The 18868-nt window shown below is 43.3% G+C and overlaps 1 long non-coding RNA gene across 1 annotated transcript in view; it reads right to left on the bottom strand.

The window, feature by feature from the left end:
* Positions 1–424: 424 nt before the first annotated feature.
* Positions 425–18868, bottom strand: part of LOC121675868 — a 131655-nt gene continuing 113211 nt past the window's right edge. Inside the window, exon 7 of the long non-coding RNA XR_006020255.1 lies at positions 425–646. This is a non-coding gene — a long non-coding RNA (uncharacterized LOC121675868). The remainder of the gene's footprint in view (positions 647–18868) is intronic.

Raw genomic sequence — 18868 nt, 5'->3', positions numbered from 1 at the left:
GAGAAAGAAAGAAAGAAAGAAAGAAAGAAAGAAAGAAAGAAAGAAAGAAAGAAAGAAAGAAAGAAAGAAAGAAAGAAAGAGAGAGAAAGAATGTTTGTCTCTAATCACTTTCTGCCTTTCAGGTGCTCTGATCACCTCACACCTATGGGAAATGGGAACGAAATAAAGAAATATGGCCTTTTCTAGCAGTTCTGTACCTGTCTACATCAAACAACTCACAGACCCCTTGGCAGGGAAAATCCTTGTCAAACTGGGACAACGTGTTACTCGTGTCACTATCCACAGCTCTCAGCCTTGTGCCTGCAGATCTCAGCCACACCTTGGCAGGCAATATGCCCTTGGGCGGGTAATACAGTTGGGGTTCCCTTAGGCTGAAACACAAAGTATAATTTTAGTACACTGCAAATGATCCATTTACATTACCACTTCCTGTGGTGCTCCGACCCACTCAGGCAGGGAACAGTCACCAGAAGAGTGCTGTAGCTGTGAGAGGTGGGTGGTAACACAATTAAGGTCTCTTTTAGTCCCAGGGAGTGAGCAGTGCCCACGTACACCTTCCAGATCGTTACAATAGCCTCATTTCCTTGATGTTTCTTGTTGGTGAGGTCACATTGCTGTTATCCTCTGGTGTTGTCTGACTCAGGAACTGAGGAAGGAAATTACAAAGCAAAATTTAAATCAGGGGATTTTTTGAAGAACTTGAAGTAGCACATAATAAAAATGCTAATAATATGTTGCAATCCAGTTCTCCTCCAGTCAGATGGTTTTGCACCAAGAGGAAGCTGTTGCAGATGCCCTGCAAACTGGTTAGTGTAATATCTGGGCATGAGAGGACATCCCAGAACAAACTGTTCTGCTTTGACTTCCCTAGAGAACGATTAACACTGACAGCTCTTTCCTTTTAGGCTGGGAGGATTTAATAATTCAAACAGTGTTACTGCATTTTCATCTGTTTCTGGTCTTCCCTTTGCTAGTCCTTGATGATGTGAGGTGTAGGAATCAGGGTGAAGAACAAACCCAAACTGGTGGACAGACATGATCCCACGTTTTTAAACAGCTCCCAATCCTCAATACATTGCTCTCTACTGCAGTAGCTGTGACGAGAGGCTGGTGACTGGTACGAGTGACCTTCAAGGGGATTAGCCAGAGATGTGTGACTGCCAGTGAATAACTCCATTCATTTATTATGCGTGACGAACACTAAATCATTCTAGTAAGATTCTTTCCCATTCATTCGTTGCTTGAGAATGATTAGGAGCAAATAGCTCTTAGAAGCTTTTCCAGTGGAGCTGAGCAAAACACGCACAGGGAGAGTCAAAAACTTTGTCCCGTTCACTTGTGGTCAGCTCCCATCAATGGAGTTGGTCAAATATTGGGGGAAATGGTGGGTCAGTGTGTATCTGTGTGATACACAGGTATGTTTACACCCTAAATCTTCTATCTTCTAGTCTCCTCACCATGCCCATGCTGCTGCTGGAGACATTCGCCAGTTTTTTGTTCAGATGGAGCAATGGTTACTCTTTGAACCACAGAGTTTCTCTGTAAACTAGCACAGTTATGGGTAAAATGGAGCATTTCTCTTCTCCAGACAGCCAATGGATGACTGCTAGGATGACTCTACACCTGTCTATCACTGTGCACACCAACAACTTTTCAAAACCAGCAGGCTTAAGCTGCTGATTAAGACATGAAGCTGCCATTTCCACCCACGCAGAGGTGTAAATACCACACCAGAGTTAAAATGAAAGAAACCAGGGATGCTGAATCGAAGTGGAAAGCAACCTCCCGCGTCATGTCCCCATGTGTTGTTCCCCTTTCTCCTCACATATTTGAAATATTCCCATGTCATGCTGACCAGCGTGGTATGAATGCACCACAGGGCTGAAGCATGGCCAAACTGGATACTACCCAGTGTGTCCCAAGACTGCTGCACCGAACGCTGCCCTGATATGTGTGAGACCCCGGCTCGAGTCCCTGCCACCTGATTTGGAGCAGAAGCTGATCTTCACAATCTAAGAGATCCCATGGATTGGCTGCAGAAGAGGTGAACCATGCCTTCAAGAGGCAGATGGCCTAGCAGCTCTCCTACCCGGCATAACTCAGCACACCTTGCTTATCTTACCTCTTTCCTATGACCTTGAGCAACTCTGTCTCCCCAGTTGTCCCCACTCAACTCGACCATTACTTCAATTTTACTTTTGAGGTAGTGACTGCTACCAGGTTTATCCCAAAGGGACTCCTCTTTCTATATAGGCATGACTGAAATTCAAATAATAGCAAATGGATTTCTCTTTTCAACTACACTTCAAAGTCAAAAGAGGTCATGTGTACATGTACACAAATAGAAAACCGGTGGGGCTATTCGCTTCAGATAATAATGCTGTATTTCACATTTTCCAGCAGCAAAATTGTTGGCTTTTTGCTCAACATCATATGACTCTAGAGCAGTGAGGACTCTACGCATCTCCACGTGGATTTCACAAAATAATTAACTGTTATTCAGCACAAAGAGAAAGTCACAAGATTGCAAAGAGCAGCGCTAAGAATGCAGCTCCACGGCAGAAGAAGAAGAGCAGCTCTCTCTGAGCTGATGATGAACTGCCCATGTAGCCAGAGCCCTGGCTGCAGCACTGTATCATTTTCTGTCTATTCACAGCTGCTCTTGGCCAGTAAGAACTGGAATGAAGCACGGGCTCTGGATTAGCTCATGCTCATGCAGAGCTAACAATTACCTTTGGTTTTGCCTGTTGCAGGGAACTCCAACTGCTTCCTCCCTGATCCAGACTCAGATTTTCCAACCCTCAAAAATGTTGTGTGCTCAGAGAAATAAATTTACAGTGGGAAGGAGTGGGTAAAAAACTTTTGTATTTTACTGGTCGGAGGGATTTCTTGGGGTAATGGCAATTTTCCTAACTTACATCTTTTCTCTATGAGACCTTACCTTTCCTCCCTCTTTTCTCTGGAAATCTATGCTGCACATTTTTTTCCCAACACCCATAACATTTATAAATTATTCACAAGATGTAGCCATAAGGAATGACTAATGTTTCATCTTTTAAAAAGGGCTTACAGCGCTATCCCTCCAAATGTACAGTGGATGTGGGGTTCCCAAGGCTTCCCCAGTACCATTGCCAGAGCTCCAAATGGCACTTCATCCTTTCCTGAAGACCACGGGGCCTCCATGAAGACTACTTTGCAAAGATAACCAGTAACAGCCACAAGGTTTTCTGCTGGGTGTTCCCACACAGCACTAACTAGGAATTCCCACCGAAAATAATCAGACTTCTCATGTGAGTAATAATGTATTAATTTGAGAGAAAGATGACATGTACTCATTCAAACCAGGAGCAGCCAATAATTCAGCCTTTTAATTAAGGAGGCAGTTTGTTTGCTTCGCACAGTTTCCTGAGCAGACAGATCTCTCAGAGACTAACAACTGGTCTTATCTATGGCTCAGCACTGCAAAAGCACAAGAAAAATGCATTCCAGTCTGGAAACCAAAACAAATAAATCTGGCTTGATGAGCAGAATAACCACAAATGGTACATGATTGATTACATGTCGTCATCCAACAAGCCCACAGCTAATGAAGCATAATGCTGAATAGATGAACATGAAATGAACACCATTAAATAGCCTATAATAAACATTTTTCTAGACTCTTTTAAAAGCCAAAAAATCACTGTAATATTTAATACCTAGACTGCTACAACACAGCTAATGAACTCTCAAAAACTTCATAACAAATGTTGCAGTAAAAAGAAAAAAAAGTACTTTGGTCATCCACAATGGAAAGCTGTACAAGACCATCCACCCTGGCTATGTCAGAAACTCCCTCCTGGGGCAGGGAGAGCAGTGGAGCCACCAGTGAATTCCAGCCTTCTCTCAGGTGGTTTCCACCTCACTGAGGACAACACAAACAGCCATTTCCAGGTGGCTGAAGTAAACGGCTCAGCTGGCAAACGATCCACTTCAAAACCTGGCAGAGTTAAACACAGCAGTAGAGAACACAGCGCAGGGAGGAGACGGGAACTCTGAACACGTGGTGTTAACTGGGCTGTGGAGGTTGAGCCACCATGGATTCTAGAAGCACCTGGTCTGTGCCAAGCCATGTGGGTTTACTTCAGCTGGAAACTCAAGTGCCAACTGCCTGCTGTCCTCACTAGCATTCTGCATGCTACTTCTGCTCTGCATTATCTACAATGATCATTTTCATGGATTATTTCCCCTTACTGGGACAAAACTAACATTTCCTCAATGCCAGCCAAATGTTTTTCAAACCCAAGACATGAAATCACAAATTTTTGAAGGCAGGTAAATGATCAAGTCTGAAAAAACACTATATTTTTTTAAGCAGTGACAGACTCCCAGAATCAAGATAACACTGAAGCAAGAACACCTATGGGCATATTACAGGAGTGAAAAAGAAAAATCAAAGTATTTTCTTCTTCTGCAGCATCTCACAGCCTGATGTATCACAGCACTTTACAAGCCAGTGATCTTTCCAATGTATCTACAGGTTTTGCAAATACTATGCCAGTCTGAAAGCTGGAAAAACTGAGGAATGCAAAAAGGGTGTTTCTGCCTATAGAAATGAGTTCTCTCAACCACCATGGGTCAATATGTTATTTAGAGTCCTGAAATGGAAAGGATGAAGAAATGTTCACCAGGACTATCATATTCCACAGGTAAGGAAAAAATGCTTCCAACAGCTGAGCTTTATGATACTTCTAAGGAATGACGGTACTCCCACAAAACACATTTGCAGGATTAGGCATTTCAGGCAGAGGCAACTCTTATGTTTTCCTTTCAGAAATGTTCCCAATGTTTTTGTTGTTGTTGTATATGCTGGAGTGACTATTTTTGCAGGTGCTCAAACAGCAAATATCTCCCTTGACTCTCCCAACTTTTGAAAATCTCAGTAATAATTATAAAGGATTGAATGGCAAAAGGAAGCTATTTTTCTTTCTCTAGCCAGTGAGAATCTCAACAGGTATCCATGGCATATGGTCCCTGCAGGAAATGGGCAGCTGAGTCTTTAAAGACTCCAGCTTGCCAACCTCCTTTTGTACCTCCAACTTCTTCCCACTGCATCACCAAAAGACAAATATGCACCTTCACCCCTCTGAAATGAGCTAGTGTAGAAGGAAGTAAATTAACACATGAAAACTTGGGCAGATCATTGACAGCAATCCATTCATCCCCCTCCAGTAGCTGCTCTTAAAAAGCACAGTAGTGTCAAAGAAATAAGTGTTTCCAGAGGTTCCCTGTTCATACTAGGTTTCATGGGCCATGCTGACATCAACACTTCTGATGGCATGGCACCATCAGACCTGATAAAACTTATTCCTGTGGAGAGTCTTGTCTATCATAGAATGGTGGAGGCTAGAAGAATATTTCTGTTCCCCTGGAGTTTCTTTACATTGCAATTTTGATAGGACCAGACAGTCAGTGCGTTCCTTCCATCATTACCTTGATAAAAGAATACAAGTGCATTATCTCTCAGTAACTGTGCTGACTCTGTAATAGTGGGTTGTGATGGCTCAGTGTGATGGGAAGTTACTCTAGAAATCCTGCATGACCTTTCATGCTCCTGATATAAGGAGCACCCTCCCTGTTCATCTCTGTTTATGCCAATCACGTCATAGGGCAGCATTTCCACCAGAGAGGACAGCTAGGAAAGAAGAAAGGCACACAGAAAGAGAGGAAGGAAAAGTGTGTTTCCATACATACTATTTCTGTTCTTCCAAGGACAACAATCCTGAGATTCAGAAACAGAGTGAAAAACTACATTTCTACTAAAATTTACAATACCTATTTGCCACAGCCCTCTGAAATAATTTCGGCTGCATTTTTAAGTGTAGGAGTCAGGTTAAAATACTTTAGTTGGACTGGCTTTATTAGGAGCTTATGAATTAAAATTGAGAAAGAATGCTTTAGTAGAGGTTTTCTGGCATCAAAGAACTAGCTGCAATAAGCTTTCTTGGACTAAGCTGAATTATTAATGTTGATTATGTAAGAGTACCATTCACCTTTCAAACACTGAGGGTAATTAAGAATCACTCAACAGAATAGCTGGGGAGAAATCACTCGAACAACTTTCTTATGCAGCTCCCTTGAAAGAAAAAGAAAATTAAAACCCTGAAAGAAAGGCTGCTCTGCTAATATGCATGCTTTCAGCAGATTTCAAAGGCAAAAAAAAAAAGAAGAAAAAAGAATTATTTTCTCACAAATTACATTTGTAGTTAAACATTTGCTTTTGAGATGGGATGTGTTTTCAGCACCACAGCATCAGAAAGGAAATGGAGACGTTGCTCTGAATGTTTAACGATACACTGAGCTGCTCTCTTTTAATGAAATCTCATTTCACTACCATCATTCTGCTGAGAAAGATGTGTTGAATAATGCCAGAGAGCCACCGAGCCAGCGCCTCGATATTACATCATCGCTATTAAATATTCCTCTTTGTGCATTCACGGCATGCTTCCACACATTTGATGCATGAGAAGTGAAAATGGCAGTGAGCTAAAGCACCTCAGTGTTCCCTTCAGCATTAATCAAGCTTCCAGGATGTTAAATGCCTGCAGGGTTACATCCCTGACCCAGCCACAGCACTGCCACCAAACTTTATCTCATGCAGGCAGGAGGTATCACCGAGTGAGTACCTGATGCGGGCAGCTCGCGCAGCACGGTCACGCACAGGGCTGATTTTAGGTGTGCTCTCTTCCCAGACTGTGTTTCTCCTAACCTCTGAAGGATGAAAAAGTACAGCAACAGAATGTATGGATTAAAGAACTGTTTGTCTCTAAAACCCCCAAACGAGCAGTGCCCCAGATAGAAGAGAAACCAGGGCCTGACTCCACACCTGCTGCTGAAGCCGAGCCTGCCCCACCAGTAGAGCTGGTAGAGCCAGTTGTGCTTGTTCCTGGGATGGGACAAGCCCCCAGAAGCCAGACCCATGCCCTCTACTCACAGTCTTCCATCTTCCTGTTTCTTCCCAGCCCCTGTGCCTTTCTCCCCTCAATACCCAACTATCCTTTCCCTTCAGAATTATCTTAGCTCAGCCGAGCCCCAACAGCCTCCCTCTAATTCCCAAAATCTCATTCCCTACTCACTTCAGTCCCTCTGGGACTGTTTTGAACATCAGAACACATTAACCAGCTGTATGCAAACACTCAAGTCACCCCACGGATGAAGAGAAACTGAAAGGAGTAAAACCTTTGAAGAAGTTGGGGACAGTAGGCAGTGCCCTACTTCCCTGTGCACCAGAGGGAATCTGTTGCCAAAAGCTACTTTTAGGGGGTTTTTCTGTTTCTTGGCATCAGTGTTTCATAGCTGTTTCTGCTACTTTTCCTGATGTGTCTGTTCTTACTCTTCTCTCTCTCCTTCAAGCACACCCCAGACCAAAACCTAGCAAAGCCTTCTTCCTGGAAGTCAAGGTCTTTGGGTTTGTTTCTGGTACCGTTCTGTGCATCTTTCTGCTTAGGGGCCTCTGCATCTGCCTCCTGCTACAGAAAGTTCGCAATTTCTTTCTCCACAGGGCAAAGGCTGCCTCACTATAGAATTATTTAGATTGGAGAGCATCTTTAAGACCCTGGAATCACTGTTAACCCAGCACTGCCAAGCCCAACACTAAACTACGGCTCCAGGTGCTACATAGCGGGGAATAAGTCTCCCAGATACCTCCAGATTAAGGGTACAGCAGTAATAGAAAACCTGGAGGAGACAGGGGAAGGAGAATGAGGGGGGCCTTGTTCCAGGCTTTTAGGAAAATCTTTCTTTAGATTTTTAAGGAAACTTTGTTTCAAGTTTTTTAATTTAGACATTCTTTAGGAAAAAGGAACAAGGTGTGATTTATTTGGACACTCTCCTGTTTCCCTCGCCTTGACAAAATTCTGCTTCTTCAGGCAATTGTTTCTGCCAGGAAAAACAGACCACTGAGCTCAGGGTCTTCAAACGGGGTGAAACTTGACTGGGGCTGCTGTTGCTGCCAGTCATGCCTTGGCAGAAGGGTTACACACACAGTAACTGATCCCTCAGGACTTCATCTGCTGGCTCCCTCACCAGCAGAACAGCCAAACACATAATACACACTTGCCATGTGATACTTTAACAAACCTTTTACTGTCTACATCTTCATAGGCTTCATCTCAGCCACCTGGGTTCATGTGTGTGAGACGGACAAGTTACACCAGCTCCCCTGCACCAAATGTGTGATTTCTCTGCAAATCAGTGGCATCTGAGCAACATCACACTGTCCTTTGCCCTACAATACAAAGGTATTCCTGTTTCCTTTGCAGGACAAAAAAGCACGCCTGCACTTACCAGGCTGATGTCACCCTAGAGGGACAGACCAGATCCTGGGGCAAAACTCTGGACCTAAACTTCAGTCACACTGGAGAAACAGGCCTCATTCCAATCCTGATTCAGGGACTCTTCCATGTCTTAAATGGGGCAAAATGAAATCCCCATTCAAACTATTTCTAAATGCTGAGGCAGTTCATTCTCCCTCTGGTTTGAAAGGAGGGAGTTCAAGAGAAGTTTTGGGGGACCAGGAGAAGCAGCTTGTTCTCAGATTTGGGGGAGAAGAAAGGTATTGCTTGTCCACAGAAAAAGCAAGCAAGCAAACAAGTGACCCAGTCTTTACTTCAGAAGATCACATAGACTGTGAGGTTAATAAAAAGAAAGCACAAGAGCAGGATTCCACAGGGACACCTAGGCTGGCAGTCAGTGCTGTAACAGACCTGGAAAGTCTGTCTGTCCTGTCTGCAGCCCCAAGCACCTTGAGCAGATGTGCAGCACACAGAAAGCAGCAGCTTGGTTATCAGGCAGCTAAGCCAGTCACACATAGGGGCCAGAATATACAGCTCAGCCCGAGCTCCTTGTTAACTTGAATTTGATTGCAAGACCAAGGACACATGACCTACTCGATGACGATGCTGCTCTCACAGTGGTGTCCTTGTGATTTGATTAGCTTACCCGAGCAGATAATAAATAAGGGGACCTGCTAAGCAAGTACATGCATACAGAAAATAACTTCATGCTCAGTAACATCAGGGATGGCTCTGCCAGGTGAGCAATGCCTTTGCTGTGGAAACTGACTGTATACCATTTATAGGAAAAACATTTAAGAGAAGTTCTCCCGGCCTTTACAGCAAAGGATTGCCTACAGGGAGCAAGTTTCACTTTCCTTAGTGTGCCACACAAATGCATTGCCTTCCTCAGGGCAACACTTCTGCATCAAGCAGAAGAAAAGTGATCGGGAGGGGCACAGCTCCAGGTGTGAGCTCAACCAGGGCAGGCTGGAAATGCCCTGCCCCTCTTATAAAACCAGCCTTCAAGTCCTTAACATCCTCCCCTCCATGCACTGGAAATTGCAACTGTGCAGGGGAAGGGTAATTTGGGCCCTTAGTTCATCAGTTTACCTGTGAACATTTTCCACAAATTCATTTTAAAATGTTGCTCTACGTAGAATCATAGGATCATATCACAGAATCATAGAATGGCTTGAGTTGGAAGGGATCTTAAAGATCATCCAGTTCCAACCCTTGCCAGGTGCAAGGACGCCTTACACTAGATCAGGTGCCTCAGAGTGCCATCCAACCTGGCCTTGAACACTTCCAGGGATGGGGCATCCACAGCTTCTCTGGGCAACCCATGGCAGTGCCTCATCACCTCACAGCAAAGAACTAATACAGATGGGAACATATATCTCTGGCCCTACCCACCCTCAAAATACTGTTGAAACTCCTTTTTGGCCCCAGATGCTACAGCAAGGTGAAGAGGAATGCAGGGAGCAGCTCTGGGTACCACCCAGGCTCTGGGGGCTGAGGCAAGGCTGGAAGCCCTGGTGCCAGTTCCAGATGGCAGAAGCAGGACTGCCTGAGGCTGGGCTCCAAACAGCACAACCCTGTGATTTTTCTGTGGGTCAGCTTTTTTCCAAAGAGGATGAGGTAATCAGAGTCCCCATATTCACCTTGCCTAAGCAGTCAGAGAAGCCAGTCTGGAGTATGGGATATCCAATTTCTCATTTCTCTGCAAAGGACATGCACACGTATCTGATTGTGACCAGTATGTACATATAGCTAGAGCTGATCCAAACCTGTCTCAGCAGGCAAGAACTTACAGTGCATTTTTACCAAGACTGTAGAAAAATATGATTGCACTTTGCAAAACATATGTTAATCTGTTCCATTTTACCTTGGGCAGGCCAATGGTATGCGTTTCATCTTGATAAGGAAACCCTGATCTCATCTGGGACATTGCTTTTCTAATGTAACCCTAGTAATGATGATGACAAATCTAGTCAACAAATAATTGGCATTATTGGGTGAGTGTAGCACTTGATGTCCTTAGATCTTTCTATAGATAGACATTAATGCTGTAGATGAATCAGACTACACTGATCATTCACAGTTCACTGTTACCCTTTTCAGGGTCAGTACTTTTCCTGTCTTCAGCTCCTCCTTCTGTACAACCACAATATGTTCTAAAAATCAACTGCTGGCTGTGAAACTTCCAAGTTGAAACTGTTTAGCCTCCCTTGCTAAAAAAAATAGCACCGGTGTTGCCATGGTTTGTTGCAAACTCTTTGTGAATCTTAAGAAACAAATGGTACCCAAATTTATGTATTTCTTGTTTTTCTGTTCCAAGTTCAGATACAGACTTACCTTTCCACAGAAGGTAAATCCGAAGTGCAAGCTATATGCTCCTGAGTGGTTATTAATAAATTTAATCAGCAATAATTGTCCAAAATAGATGCTCAAAAAGATCAGATTACTTTTGGCTTCATCTCCCTGCCTAAGAATGCTCTTTTATAACAGGCAGTTGCAGTGCAAATGACAGTGGTTTTCTATAGTTGCTGTCCAAGACATACCTGGTAAGTCAATGCTACTGGTTAGGTGAGGGAATGCTCACATGCTTTGCACTGCTGGGCAATCTAATCAATGCAGAATTGCCTCACTACACAACTCTGCATCTCAGTAAGTATTAGTATGAATGCCAACACACTCCCTTCTCTCTTTCACTCACTCAGAATGGCTTTTGAGAAAAAGATTCTGCTACCTTTGCAGACAAGAGTGGATTTAGGCTTGCCCTCGAAATAACTAAGAAGGTAAATAAACTCCAACATTCTTTCACTTTTTTTGCCTGAGTTTGGGGAACAAAAGATTTAAAGGCTTCCTTCTGGAGCATGGTGTCCTTGCCTCCACTCCCTCCACTCCTGGCTCAGCCCTTTGGCTGACTGCACCCTTGTGTGCTGCAGCTTGTTCTGGGCATTCATCTGAGACCTCTGCCCTTCTGCCTGTACCTATTCCCATTCACTGTCTTTCTTCTCCCTTGTCTCCCAGGGAGGATTCACCCCCTTTAAAGAGAACAGCTTTAGAGGGAGAGAGCAAAGTCTCTGCTTTGCAGCCCCATCACCCAGGAGTCAGCGGCAGGTTGACCACAACTGCTGCACCACTTCATCTTCCAGGTTTTAAGCTCTCATCTCATCCCAGGAAGGAATTGGATTGATAGGGTCTGATGGCCAAGCAGCTTTCCCACTTTCAATCACAGTCCCTGATGGCAAAGAAACGTCAGTGAATATGAGGCAGGTAAGCAGCCAGGAAAAGGAGTGAAGCAATTAAAGCAGATTATGGATAAAGGGGGCTGGATTAATGTGGCATGGTAGAAGCTCACAAAGCTCTTGTTTAAGGGGAACCAGAGCTATTAGTGCCTCTCCTTCTTCATGGCATTTTACCTCCGGAAAATCAATGAGAAAGTTGATCCTGGAAATATGAAACAGGTTCACTACAAAATGAAAAAGTTGCATGTGTCAGTGAAGCTTTGCAAGCAAGAAGAAACAAATGCTTATAATTCCTAAAAACCAAGATAAAACACAGATCATTGGCCTGCAAAAAGTAAAGGGAACATAGTAACACACACTGTTCAAAGTGCAACCATATTTTTCCTCAACGCCTCTGAACGAAGGATGCATTGTTTGATTTCTGATTTCAGTATCTAAGGATCCCTTCAACCAAGAGCTTGATCAGTCTGGAAGGAGAGCACTAAATGAGTATCTGCCTTCACCATCACAGTTACAAGATGGACAATCATCTGTTTTCTGCAATAGAAATAAAATATTTTCCACTACTGACTCCCACCTAGCTTTCAGAGCCTAAAATTAATAGGGAAATTTCCAGGAGTTTCAAAACTCTTCCCATGGCAATTTAGGGCCACTCAGATGCATTAATTTACTCAGAACCTGACAGTGTCTTTCCTGGCACCTTTTCCCATCCTCAATCTTCCAATGCAGCCCTCAAACTGTTCTTATCAAAACTTCTCATGGTGGAGAAGCAGAAACCACGAAAAGCAAAGTCTCGCTGATTTCGTTACATCACCTTGCTGACACAGTGGCATTTTCAACACCTCTAATGAAACTTCTGCCAGTGTGGCTTCCCTGCAACCATCCAACAAGTACGTGCTTCTGCTTATCAGCTCACTAAGATGAGCTAATCCCACAGTTCCACACAAAAACCTGGTGTTCAATACCTTTGGGTTGTGCCTCTATCTGTTTTAAAGATGGGTTATTGTCCCTTTGCCCAAGTGAGTGAGACACCACTTGAAACCATAAGTAGTCTGTGTGAGTAAATGACCTACCAGGAGCAGTTGGCACAGTGTGAGCCTCCAAACATGTAATATTAAACCCCCATTGGATTATGTGGATGTTACAAAGCTTCCACAGGTTAAAGGAAAGTCTTGTTATCCTTTAGAACCCATCACTTGAGTAGGATCTGGAGCCCAAAAGACAATCTCTGTGGAAGAGCACCCATCGGTTGTCATTAGTGTTTCTGACAGCTTAACGGGCACAGAAGTGACAGGCACTGAATAAAAGCATTTCTAAATACATATCTTCTGCTTTAGTCAAGATTTATTGCAGAGATTATACATGATTGCTCCAGTTTTCCTTTAGAGAACCATCACTATGAATCAGCATCCAGGAGCCCCCTTCGTACCCAGTGTTTAGATTGCGAGACTTAATAATTGAATGAAATCATTTCTATATTTAAGAAGGGAATATATAAATCTTCAGACAGATAGTGGACAGGGTGAGTCACTGTGCTATTTCTCCTCCTTCCCTAACCCCTCTCCCTTCCTTTTCTTGGTTCATATACTCAGTTACTCACAGCCTATAGCTGGTGAAAGGAAAAACGCCATGGAAAATAAGGGGATTTGCTCCTGTTTATCTTCCTCCATTGGAATAACGACTGCCTAAGTGAAAAACAAAGCTGAGGATGGAAAGGAGCCTGAATCCCAGTTTGCTTGGAGGGCATGACCCAGCTGAATCTTCAAAACTCTGTGCTGGAAGATGACTGCCAATGTACACAAGAAACAGGAGGAGGATGACCTTGTACCTTCACAGTCTGCTTTCTCCCATGCCACAGGAAAAAGTGACTATAAATATAGTTTCAAAGAGTGCAACCTATTGGTTGTACAAGTTGTTTTCTGGGTACAGAGACATACTGAGATGTCAGATCTCCTTTTCTGTCTAAATCACATCTGCAATTTTATTTGCACCACAGTATGCTAGAGAAACCTGAAAATATAGACACTCTTTAACAGAACTAACACCTCAACATTTCTTTTCTTTGTTCTTCTCGCCATATAAACTTCAAATCATTCTACACAAAACATTTAAGATGGCCCATTAACACAAAGAACGCAATTTACTTTAGTGAATTTTCAATAAGGCCTGGTCAATGAAACACAATATTACTGTTAACTTACATAAAATGCATTTTTCAATACTATTATAGAGGATTGATTCATAGTCACAACCATATGTCGCCCCAAACTTGTACTTTATATCTTTCATTGGCCTGTTTTCTTGGGATTCCAAGCCTGAGCCATGCTGAAGACAATTTTACGTTTCAAAGATAAAATTCTTCTAATTGATATTCTCACTCGGGTCTGTTCAAAACAGTGGAACAATTAGCTTCATATACCAGTTGTGCTCACTGGACATAACTCGCCTTTACACTTTAGCTCAACACATTTTCCTTTCATTCCACCTCTCACTCTAAAAGTGATGAATTCACTTTTTATAGGATGCTTAATAATTTATCTATGCTGTCTGAAATTGATATGATAATTTTTATTCCCTCTAAAATCTTCACCACAGTAAAAGCCAGAGCAGTCCTGATTTTGGACTATCATTGCCTGAACATATATTGGTAGAAAGAGTAAATGGATCATGAGGAACCATGTGTTAATTGTTTCAGAAATCAATATGCTCAACTGGAATATCCCCAAGCAAAGACTGTCCTTTGCTGTGTCAAACCACAGATATTTCGTGCTTGCTTGCTTTTTCCCCAGCTCTGAGTACACCACAGACTTATTGCCCTTGTATTCCATTTGTGGTTATGATCAGTGTCCTGAAAGCTTAGATGCAATAAATATTGGGGTAAATGGACCCACTGGCACTGGAAGAGTTTGTGTATTAATCTGACAAATCAGATACTTTAGCTCCAGAAATGGGAATTAATTATTTTTAAACAGTGCTTTTTTAACTACAGGAGACTGAAAGCCTTACTTCTCCAGCCAGCTGTTACAGCACTCCTCAGGCAGTGCTGGGGGGGGTTTATTTCTGTTGTACTGTTCTTCTCCACTGCAAAGGCACTTGCCATTTTAAGTTCAAGCAGAACAAAAGCAAATGCCAACATTTTGGGGCTCTGAAACAGCGTGTCCCCTTGTACCTTCTCCAGAAGAGGTAATTTTCAACAGTCAGTATGTAATGTATGCCTGGTTTAAGACTCAGCCAGACACTGAATTAAACTGACTTATTTTAAGTCACAATGGTATAATCAGCATCCCTGGGTTATTTCTTGCTCCTCCTTGAAGGCCAAATGTTTTTTCCTTCCAAAGTCTGTGTCACCTTTGAAATCATTTACTTTTCCAAGTGTTTCTTCACAGAACAATTCGCTAGACACAAACTCAAACTCAAACACAAAAGTTCGCTCGGTTTTTTCCTCTCCCCCCTCTCAGGCTCAGTTTAAAGGCACAGAAAGGCACAAAATTAATTTCTGGGCACAGAGCAGCAATAGGGGATACACATCATGAAGTCACCCCAAGACAACTCCTCATCAAAATAATCTCAGGAAAGTTGCTGGTCCCTTTGGCCACAGATGGCACATACTGCCAGGTCCAAGCATTTGCTTTGGAGGTCACATTACAGAACAGCTACTCAGGTATTGCTCCCCTCTCCTGGACACCAGGCTTTTGGATAACTTTCATTTTGCTGTTCTTCCAATGGAATAATCAAGGCCATCTCCTGGAAGCGATGCACCTGCCCATGGCTGTTGTAGGACACAAACATCATCTGGTTTCCTACGCTTGCCAGCTGGCCAGGAGGAGATCGTCTCACCGCTGAAAGAAACCACAAAGTTCCATGCTCCCTGTGGCACACAGAGCTCCTGTTCTGCCATGCTGTGTCCATAGCTACACCAAATCACTTCATCACAGTGGGCAGCTGAGCAAATGACAGCTACCCCAGGGGCTTTGTCCGACAGCCGCTTCACTCGTGCACTTGACCAAATTACAAAGACTTCCTGGCCATTACTGGGACAAGCCAAAGCAAGGGCTCATATCAAATTATTTTAATCTACATGTACAGGAATAAAAACTATGTGATCTGCTGTTAAGCACAGGAGAACATTTATCATGCCATAACTGTAAATGCCATGTTGGTTTTGTATCACTGTGCCTCTCATTATTGGAGCAAATGAGGCTCGGGTGACATCGGCTGCCACATTCCAGCTGCTTTTTGAAGCGCCTCCACCTGTTGTTTTGCCCTTCTTGGACCACAAGCAGTTACATTTAATGAATCCTTGTCATACCAGAGGAAGATCATTGTTGAACAGCTTCTGTCACACAGACAATGTTCTCAGGATTTACATAATTTTCACTCAACAGCTCCCAGGGTTGGGCTGCAAGAAGCCTGCCCTCCCCGGGGTTCCTATGTGGCAACCAAAAATGAGTAAATAAATAGAAGAGGAAGAGAAGAGAAATCCGGCTTTCTCAGTGTCCAAAATAACACCAAGAATGCATCCTGAATTACTCCACCCTCTACCCTCAAGTGGAAGAGGAAGAGCCACACTCTCTCTCCCTCCCCTACCCGAAACTGTTGCTCCCTCCCCTACCCGAAACATTTGCTCCATACTTCCTGGCTATAGCTCTCAGGAAAGTGCTTTCTGTCCTTGGAAGACAACCAGTGACCACAGGCATTGCCCCACAGGGTGTTAGATGCTGCAGCCTGCCCTTCAGGTCACTGCTCTCCGATGCAGAGCAGGATGGCACCTCCCTGGAGCTGGTCTCCAGAGTACATGCAGGGGCACAGCAATGGCCATCTCCCTGTATGTCACTTGTACAGGAATGTGTCAAGGACTCCTTGGCCAAAAGGATTTGTCTTCAAAGATATGGGTCTTTGAAGGTGAGACATCACCTTTGAAGAACAGCTATAAAAAAATAAGCTTTGCAACATCTCATTGTGTTTTACCCATTTCTTCCTCCATCTGCTCCAGCTGTAACACGTTTCTGTTTCTCCTTCACCTCTCTGGCTATTGTTTTGTTACCACATCTGTCACTGCAGCTTTTGACAGATGCTCCTGCAATCTTCTTGCTGTAGAGTCCCATTAACTTCAACAATAACTTCAATAAATAACTTACTTCCCTTAAGATGCTCAAAAGCCTGTCTTTGGTCTTTTTTTTTTTTGCTTAAATCTATCATTAGAATTTATTGCAAAACATCTGGACATTCCCTCGTCTCACTTTTTTCCTGCATGGCTCTGTTTTACTTTTACTTTGCACTGTAGCTCTTCTGTACTTTTTATTTATTTATTTGCAACTTCAGTTAAATGTCTGTTTGGTTTTCCAACAAAACAAATGTCATAAATTCATAGAAACATCAGTTGGAGGGGAATTTTGGTGGACTCTAGCCCAGCCCAACAACTGAAGCAACACTACCACCAGCACTAGAGCAGGCCACCCAGAGCTTTTTGTCCAGTCATGCCATGAAAATTCTCCAGAGGCTTTCCACATCATCTTGGCTAATGGGGTGCAGCTCTGCACATCCCTCCTGGCCTACTCATCCCGCTGGGGGGGAAACAGATACCCTGCAGCAGGAATGGGGCTGGTACAAGAGGGTCATCACTGGCAGTTGGGGAATTTTGCAGCCATTCAGCTGGTTGTTTTTACTTCAGCTGATCACAGGTCCACCAGGAGTCAAGGAGAAGGAAAACGGAAGTTTGGGAAAGATACACACACAAGTGTCTTCTGGACCCAAGCATGCACCCCCCAAATACTGCACTCCTTAGAAGGTATGAGGAGAAAAATGGACAAGGCACAGGCAGGCAAGCCAAACTCTGCAGTGGGACAGGACTCAGGAACAGCACTGCAAACCAAGAGTGTTGTGTACTTTTTCACACGGCCAGAACAAGAAAAACAATTTCTCATATATAATAGCAGAAGGTATGGAAATGTTTCTACACATTAGTGCTCAGACTGGTGATCCACAGAAGACATGCACCATTCCAAAGGAACCAGTTAGGAAAAAATTCCCTGGGAAAAGATTTGGCCCCATTGAAGTGTTTACACGAACCATTCAACTGTTTTGATCAATAGCCAAGAGAATCATGTTGAAAAGGGAGACACAAATTTACTCCAAAAGGTGGACTATCTCTTTTACTAAAGGAGATGGATATTGCTAACCTTAAGAAATCAAACTTAAAGTGATTTCAAAACATTATGTGAATCCCCAATACATCTCAGCCTCCCTGTTTTGAACCACTGTCATGTAATTGAAACTACATTAGCTTAATGTGAATCATTCTCAATTTATGCTGATGTAAATAAGAGCTGTTCAGCTATAACAGATAAAGAATTAAGCTATACACTGGAGAAGGATGGGATAAGTCATCTTCTAATCTAGAAAATGGAGATAGGTTGATTAACATCCTTTTATGAAAAACATTTTAGCCTGCTGGAGCAGCCCAGGTCAGATTAAGCTTACAGAGACAAACTGCCTGCTGAGATGCAATCCAGATGACAGATGTTCTTCATATATTTCTTTCTGGTTCTGGCCTAAAATTCAGAGGCTCTAAAGCAGGTTTCATAAAAGTGAGTTGTGCTGGGAAAATAAGAATGAAAAGACTGTTTGGAAGCTTCCAAACATGGACAAATTGATTAAGCATTATTGCCTGGTAGTGGTCCACACATTAATTATTTCAGTGGTGCATTATGGAGTTTATAAAGCTGTTATATAACTGCAGGCACAGTTACTATTATGGATAGCGGGATCTACAAACAAATCTAAAGGAAAAGGGTCACTTGAATCCCGTGACATTAATCCGCGGTGGGGCACGAATGCCTTTTGTTTCTTGGGATTCCCCAACCACTTCTACCAGATAAAACGGGAAACACTTTCTACAGCTAAGCCCTCATGACTGCCATCATCCCTTCCCTCTGCTCATTCTTAAAACATCACTGGAAGTGCTTTTGGTGTGAGTAACAAAGCACAGTGGATTCTAAACTCGAAATAATAGGATGTGATTTACCACGAAACGCTAACGCTTACAAATTGCTTTCAAAGGCTTGGATTTCAGAGACTGGGGAAGTTCATGCCAGGAGGTGCAGAGCAGAGCTTCCACTGGGGTTTCCTCCCGTAAGACTCTTGTTTGCACACAGAGAGCTGCTCTGTGAACCAAACCAACACACCAGAGAGTGGGGGATTCACTTCCCCACTGCACCAGTGCTCCAAAGGGACTCACTACTGTCAGCTCAGCTGTGGAACAGCTCTGGCTCAGGGCAGTGGTGAAACACACTGCCTGGGGCT

The sequence above is a fragment of the Corvus kubaryi genome, unplaced genomic scaffold (genome assembly GCF_017639235.1).
Source record: "Corvus kubaryi isolate FWS band 111438036 unplaced genomic scaffold, C.kubaryi_AGA036_p1.0 76, whole genome shotgun sequence".
Lineage (NCBI taxonomy): Eukaryota > Metazoa > Chordata > Aves > Passeriformes > Corvidae > Corvus > Corvus kubaryi.
Note: the sequence above shows the minus strand (reverse complement) of the source record. Positions and strands in the feature narration are given on the sequence as shown.